Here is an 8,606-nt window from a genome sequence, read left to right as displayed (position 1 = left end):
AGACGGTGCTTTGCATTATTTTGTACAATTGTGTAATGAACCCTAGTAAAAATAGCCGTACAAATTTGCATAAACACACTTGTCGATTCAGAGATCACCTGTCACTTGACTTGGGATGAACTGGTCCTGTGACATACCATGATTTTGCATAAGACATAGAACAAGCTGGGGAAGTATATTTTTCCCCATTTTGAAGTATTGCACATCTCATTGTGAAAATTTGCATTCGTGTCCTACGGTCCAAATATTTCACACTGAAATCCTTGGACTTGAGTTACACAAATCCATACATGAAATGTATAGACTTGAACATAAATAAAATCTTATAAAATAATAATATCAAATTGATGTGGAAATATGAAGATCTGACTTTTAATGTTGGAAAAATGAGGAACTGAGAGAAACTGAAATTGACAGGTTTGTCTGCAACAACCTCTTATTTTGCTTTCTTGGAAGGCCTCTTCAGTGCAGTCAGTGAGTATCTGGAAGGAGATGTGAATATTACAACTCTCCTTCCTTCTGCAAAGTGTGTGCATATGTGGGTCGTGTATCCTTTCTGTAAATTCCTATCATGCCAGAATGAAACTTGGTGCCAGAACTCACCATGAACACCTCCCTTGTTCTCTTAGAATGGCAATGGCGCCCACCTGAAAGGTGCCAAAATATAGGGTAATTATAAGTTTGATGGATCTTATAAGTTGATTCTGTATTTCGGTTGGAAAGTTTTTGTATTTTGTACTTTGTATTCATACGTATTGGAAAAATAAAATTTTAAAACGAAAAAAAATGCTTCAATGAAACATCCTGAAAAGATAATGCAACATCCCTAAAGGAACGATCTTTAGAACTACATGGAGAGGAGAGAAGTCAGTTTTGTTACCAGAAGTGCTATAGCCACAGCCATCTGTAACAAGGCAAACTTGAACAAGAGGAAAAATCCTTTCAAAAGGCATGTTTGGCAACAGGAGCTCAGAGCAAACATAGACAGAAAACTACAAATAAAGGCCCTTGTGCAACACATAAAACCGAAAAACCCATGTAAGCTCATGAAAGGCCAGAGAAAGGTTAACTATCCGATGATGATGCAATTGCCACTTTCATCATTTTTTTTTTAAAGGAAGAAGAAAAAGCATTCCCACACAGTACCTTAGAAGAAAACTGACCCTGTTGCCTCACTTTGCAACAGAATCGAAATTAAACCGGAAGATGGAGGAGCTATCAACAAAAGCATTTTTAAAATGTTAAAAATTATTTCACTCCAAAGTGAGGAGCTGGAGAGTGGTGTGTTGTTTCATTTTTATGATCATTCCAAAACCGACAAATTGCAATGACCATAAGCCAAACAATCCCATGGACTTCCAAAACGTGGCTAATGTTAATTTACTGTTGTGTGCATGCATGTTATATTATGGACTAGGGGGGAGAAATTTGATTCACTTTACATTTAAAAGGCAACGTACCTAATTCACACTTAATAAACGATGTAAATGATAACCAAAGGCAGCTGTGCTTTGAAAGCCACACTTCTCTGAATTTTGCAGGGCAGTTCTCCAGCCAAGCAATGTGTACAATAATGAATATATTCAGTTAAAGTGAGCATACAATTGCATATATTAGTGAAAATCTCATACAAAACTGCATTGTATTAGAAATGTGTATTAGAGATGTGGATATTGGGAGAAAAACACACACATGAATTTTCATGAAAACTTTTTTTCCCACAAATATTTTTGCAAAGTTCCACCAACTTTAAAGAGATTTTCTTTAAAAAAATATATTGTCCTGGCTTTTCATTTGTCTTTGTAATCCAGACTTGAAATTTTTAATCAAAGGCTTTGGCCCTAATGATTGCCAAGGCGCAGCTATTTGTTAGGCTGCTATACCCAAGAGAACAGTATAACTTTGCCAGTAAAGTTTTGATTTGTTCTTGACACCAGGAATCGGTGGGCCCTTGTATGTCTTCTGTTTCTTTATTCTTTATTCAATTTCGGGACCAAAGTCCCTTCGAAAACAATAGGGCACTTTAATTGCAGCTGAGTTTCAATGGGACTAATTTTCTTTGGATTGGGATCAATATATAGGACACTTAACTGCAAAAGCCAGCCTCCTCTTTCTTTTTCTTTCAGTCATTCTTATATTCTAAAATGAAATACAACAGGTAAGATCCAAAGTCCAGTTAGCTGCACTCAGTTCCCATTGAATCCTGTTAAGCTGTGATGAATGTTTCAAATTGATTTCAATGGGACCTAAGTGCAACCAAGTAAGTCATGTCCCTTTCAACAGGCAAAACAGTGAGCCATATATCACAAAGTGCTTTCGAAAGTGTCCTCCATTTCAAAAGGGATAATAATTGTTAGCATTTCTATACTGCTTTCAAAAGGGACGTGGGTGGCGCTGTGGTCTAAACCACTGAGCCTCTTGGGCTTGCCGATCAGAACATCGGCAGTTTGAATCCCCATGACGGGGTGAGCTCCTGTTGTTCGGTCCCAGCTCCTGCCAACCTAGCAGTTCAAAAGCACGCTATAAAGTGCAAGTAGATAAATAGGTACCGCTCCGGCAGGAAGGTAAACGACATTTCCATGTGCTGCTCTGGTTTCAGTGTTCCGTTGCGCCAGAAGCAGCTTAGTCATGCTGGCCACATGACTCGGAAAAACTGTCTGCAGACAAACGCCGGCTCCCTTGGCCTGTAAAGCGAGATGAGCACTGCAACCCCAGAGTCGTCTTCGACTGGCCCTAACGGTCAGGGGTACCTTTACTGCTTTCAAATGCTTCTGATACATCGGGTGGAATCCAGTTGGGTCCCTTGTGTTCATGGATGAGCTTTTGATTCAGCAGGTGATTCTGTTGGTGGAAGAGGAGCAGATTTATGTTGTTGCTGCTTTTTGCTTATTCTCTCTCCCCACTGCAGCCCCTACCCCAGCCTCCCTGCCATTAGTAAAGGCAGCCATTGGATCAAAAGCTCTTTTCTGAGTGCTAGGGCATCAGGTGGATTTCATTATTGCAATCCCTCACAACAACACTCTAAGACAGACCAGTACAATCACTCCCATATTGAAGATGGAATGCTGGCGCGAGGTGTCACATAGGGACCTCTTGGCCACTCCTAGCCACCAGACAGCACCAGCTCTTATCAGCTTTGCATTAAGAAGGTCCCCAGGTTAAAGCATCTCAAGGTAGGACCTCTGTCTGAAATGCTGTAGAGCTGCTGCCAGTCAGTGTCGACCAGGCGTTCCCAAACTCCAGCTGTTGTTGGACTATAGCTCCCATCATCCATAGCTAGCCGGACTAGTGGTCAGGGATGATGGGCATTGTAGTCCCAAAACAGCTGGAGACCCAAGTTTGAGAAACCCTTCCATATACAATATGGAGCTTGATGGCCCATGGGTCTGTCTAAGGATAAGGCAGTGTCTTATGTTGACATAACACAGAGTGCAGCTTTCTATGGGTGCATTTGTACAGCTGTGCAGACTCCCCTTCAGACTATGCACCAATGTAAAGGTCTTGGGATGGGGCAGCAAAGTTGGTGATGGTGGTGGCAGGGCTAACACATGCGACATCATTCCACCTTCCATGCATTCTTTGAATGTGTGGTGCAAATTCTGGAGCAGGCTAACATGCCAGACAGCTCTCCTCAAGCAAGTACTTCTATCATTCTAGAGAAATGACAGGTAATATGTTCTGCTTTGGTACCGGTACTACTAATCTCATACAGAAATTCAGACATATAGTACTGCCCTATGTAATTTCAAATACATCCGTGAAACACTCCCTCACCCTTCCTTCCTTCCTTCCTTCCTTCCTTCCTTCCTTCCTTCCTTCCTTCCTTCCTTCCTTCCTTTGTCCTTTCTTCCTTTCTTCCTTTCTTCCTTCCTTCCTTCCTTCCTTCCTTTCTTTCTTTCTTTCTTTCTTTCTTTCTTTCTTTCTTTCTTTCTTTCTTTCCTGCCTAGCCTAGCCTAGCCTAGCTCTTTCATGTTTTTTTATAAAGCACTTGAACGTGGTGCATTTAGTCAATAGACAAGCAAATTGCAACATTAGAAGCTGGCAACGTTCCTCAAGGTCTCACTCCTCGTGCCAAGTAATGACTTTTCATTTGTTAACTGTCCTGAAATCACATTGCTATATTTTAACATCTCAGAAAACGTGAAAACTTCATTAAAAAATATTTCTCATACAAAACCACAGTAAACCATTGTAGGAATATGACACAACATTTTGGCAAAAGGTTTTGATTTTAACATGCTCTGTAATTAGCACTTCCAAGCAACTTCCAACACTGATCCTGGTCTGACTGCACTGGCTACCAATTAGTTTCTGGGCCCAATTCAAAGTGCTGGTTTTGACCTATAAAGCCTTAAATGGCTCAGGGTCACAATACCTCAAGGACCTCCTCTTTGCATATGAACCTACCCGCACCCTGAGATCATCTTCTGAGGCCCTTCTTCATGTCCCTCCTCCTCAAGAGGTCCGAAAGGCACTAACACGAGAAGGGGCCTTCTCTGCAGTGGCTTCCCCATCTATGAAATGCTCTCCCCAGGGACGTTTGTCTGGTGTCTTCATCATTATACAACTTTAGGCGCCAGGCAAATTCCTTTTTAACAAGGCTTTTGGTTGATTTGATTGACATCTTATGCCCTTTTTCAATGTGGGGGGTTTGGGAGGGGCAGTTATTGGGTTGTTGTCTTTATTTTGATTATGTATTTTGTGGTTTTATATTTTGATTTTATTCTGTGAACTGCCCTGAGACCTCAGCGTATAGGGCGGTATATAAATTCAATCAACAACAACAACAACAGCTTTTCTTAGTTAAACTACATAAGGCTTAGAGGCCATCTAGCTTTGGAGATCCCTTCATCTGAAGAAGTGTCAAAGCCTTTGCATTTTCTGGACATAATTCAACCATTTTTATTCAAGAGCCATTTGCTGGCGAGAAATAGCGTGGGGGGTTCTTTTTTTAGCAATGGAATGGGGGGGGGGCATGGCAACTTGTGTCTTTGAAAGAGAGGGCGGGTCCAGCCCTATCATTAGGCAAAGTGCCACCTCAGGCAGGAGATGCTTGAGGGCAGTGGTGGCAACACCCAGCCCATTCCTTCCGTTCACCTCTATTTGAGAGCGAAACTGCCTGTGTTGTGCAGTTGTCCTCCATTCCCTTAAGCTAGCCTGCTGTCATTACGTATGGCAGGGGAAGCTGTCCCATCAGCAGTCTTGAACTGAGGTTGAGCTGGTTGCCAGTCCATTTTTGGTCCCAGTTCAAGGTGCTCATGCTAGTGTTTAAAGCTCTAAATGACTTAGGCTTCAAATATCTGAGAGACCACCTCCTTTCCTACAGACCATATTGGGTGTTAAGATCAGAAGTTCAGGCCGTCTTGGTAGTTCAACTGTTCTCAGAGGTTCAAGCTGATGGTGGCACAGGATTAGATGTTCTCTGTGGCAGCCCCAAAGCTGTGGAATTTCCACCACACAGAGATGCATCTGGAACCTTCCGTCTATAGTTTTCATCATATACTGAAGATGCACTTTTTTACCCTGGCCTTTGGCACTTGAGATAAATCTTTTTCAGACCTACCCTAGTTGTAATTTTTGTTTGTTCTCACCTGTTTTAATGCTATATTTTATATTGCCGTAACCCACTCGGGCAGCTTCTGAGGAAAGGTGGGTAACAGGAACAACAACACAACAACTACTAGTAGTAGTCTGGGTGGCTTAAGTCTTCTTCTTATCTCTTATTTGGCAATCACTTGAAGCCACGTTAGATTGTCTTCCATAAACACGGTTTTAACAATGAGTTCGTAAGTGACTGTGGAGGCCAATTCTGGATCCACACGTCTTTCCACAGTGGGGACATTTGTTTCCGGGCGGGAGTTTTTCACAGTGTGGATTTGCCAAGCGTGCCTCCCTTTTAGCACTTTTCTCCTTTGCGTCCTGAGTTCGAGTGTCTTCACAGCCCATGACACCTTTGGTAAAGGCTGTTCTCCAATTGGAGCACTCGCAGGCAAGAGTTTCCCAGTTGTTGGTATTTATACTACAGGGTTTGTTTGTTTGTTTTTAATTTGCCTTGAGACAGTCTTTAAACCTCTTTTGTTGAGCACCAGCATTACGCTTTCCATTTTTAAGTTCGGAATAGAGTAGGTGCTTTGGAAGACGATAACCAGGCACCCGCTCAACATGAACAGTCCAACCAAGTTGATGTTGAAGAATCATCGCTTCAACACTGGTGATCTTTGCTTCTTCCCGTACACTGGTATCAGTTCGCCTGTCTTCCCAAGTGATGTGTAAAAATTTTCAAAGACACCGAAAAATGCATGGAAAAGTACATGGAAGAAGACACCATCTTATTCTTTGCCTTGTACAACAAAATGTATTGGGCTGTTCCTATGTGTATGCTTGTGGGTCAAAGACAAAGGCAAAGAGAGAAAACAGTATACCCACACTGATGTAGGTGGTTGTTTATAAAGTTGTTGTTTAATACGGTAAACCACCAAAACACCAGAGAGTTCCATGGGATTATAATGGATACATGTACTGTTCCATGATGCTCTCAATGGAGCATCTCTCTCCATAATCAGCTGAGCAGGAGGCCCACCAGCAGTTGCAACTTGTTGCTCAGTAACCCCAGATAGGACTTTCTCCATAGTTGTGCCCCAAAGAATAATCTCCATTGCCCTGGAGGCAAGGATTGTCTCTACGTTATTGGGCTTCTTGTGGCAGAATAAAAGGCACTTCTTCATCTAGTGATTTTTTAGAGGAATATGATTGGATTGTTCAAGGTCTTAGTGGCATTATAAAGTACTGTTGCATTTATAGTGTATAATGGGGTTTTTATTTATTTAAGAAAGCCCAGTTGTTCCATTTTTGGTTTCATGGTTTTATAACTCTGCTTTAGTGTTCCATTTGATGAAGGGTGGTTTAAAAGTTTGCCAGGAAAAAATTAGCAAATAATATAACATAAATATTTCTGCAAATGACAGCTTGAAGATGCAGCCGTAAAACGGTCATCCCATACTGACATGTCACTATTTCAGATCATTCAGTAATCATTAACTGTTCCTTCTGATATTTGTCTGCGTATTTATGTAGAAGACTGTCCCTGAATCTGAAAGAGGGTAACTGAGATGAAACCATTTGGCAAGGGTTGCAAAGATACTGTTATATAACTGCATGGTTCAGTTAGAGGTTGGGTGGGCTCTCCTGTGCTGTGCTTTATGATCTAATTCCTGCTTTAAAAAGTATCAAGAGATACTCTAGTAACAGGTACACTTTTTCATTTCATTTTTCTTTGCTCTGGAGAAAGGCTAAATCTGATCATTTCAATGGAGATTGGTTTACCTTCTTTGAATATATCAACAGGGAAGGAATCTTCCCATATCCCTTCAACATCTCAATCTTTGTTACAGCAGGGCTGTTTCAATACCATCGGATGTTCAGTGTAGCAAGAATGCAATTTGGCACACTGGTTTACTGTTATTATTTCATTCCGCAACTCTATATAACTTTATCTCTGCTACACACCTGTTTTTTCAGTGTCTATATGTTCTTGTATGTTGTAAAAAAAGATTATTATTTTCCAAATAGAAAGCATATTATATATGTTTTAAATAATTGTATAACAGGCAGAAAAGTGGTCTGACTGGACATAACTCAGCTTTTTTGTGTTTCTTTTGAAAACCTTAGGTGTCACTATCTCCCCTGCTTTGCATGTCCCGCATGAGCTGTTTTGGCTAACCGGCACCAAAATATGTGGTTGCAATGGCCACCTTGGTGCTAAATGAACCATCTCTTGAGGAAGAGATCAGGATTATCTCTACCTTAGAACATATCTATACCATCAGGTGCCATAGAAAGGCATTAGATATATCAAGAGACCCATCACATCCTAGTCATCGTTTCTTTGCGCTCCTGCCATCGGGACGGAGATATAGAATAATGAAGGTGAGAACGAGCCTTCTCAAGTACAGTTTCTTTCCTAGAGCAATTTTGGCCTTAAATGGAAACTCTGGACTCTGAAGTCATCTTATTTATCTGTTATATCATTCTGTATTGTATTGCACTTATTAGTATTTTAATTTAGGTGGAGTGTCCTATTTGAGTTGATATAGCAACCAATAAGGGGACCCAGGTGGCACTGTGGTTAAACCACTGAGCCTAGGGCTTGCTGATCAGAAGGTCAGCGGTTCGAATCCCTGTGATGGGGTGAGCTCCCGTTGCTTGGTCCCAGCTCCTGCCAACCTAGCAGTTCGAAAGCACGTCAAAATGCAAGTAGATAAATAGGAACCGCTACAGCGGGAAGGTAAACGGTGTTTCCATGTGCTGCTCTGGTTTGCCAGAAGCGGCTTTGTCATGCTGGCCACATGACCTGGAAGCTATACGCCGGCTCCCTCGGCCAATAATGCGAGATGAGTGTGCAACCTCATAGTCGGTTACGACTGGACCTAATGGTCAGGGGTCCCTTTACCTTTACCTAGCAACCAATAAACTTTGTTTTTCCCTCAAGGGGACAATGAAAATAAAGATATATTCTATCCTATCCTATCCTATCTAGAAGCATCAATTGCATGAAATTCAAATATTGTGGCCATACTTGACTAGAGAGAACTAGAACCGCTCCCCAA

The sequence above is a fragment of the Zootoca vivipara genome, chromosome 10 (genome assembly GCF_963506605.1).
Source record: "Zootoca vivipara chromosome 10, rZooViv1.1, whole genome shotgun sequence".
In the NCBI taxonomy this organism is placed as follows: domain Eukaryota; kingdom Metazoa; phylum Chordata; class Lepidosauria; order Squamata; family Lacertidae; genus Zootoca; species Zootoca vivipara.
This window is presented reverse-complemented; position numbering follows the sequence as displayed.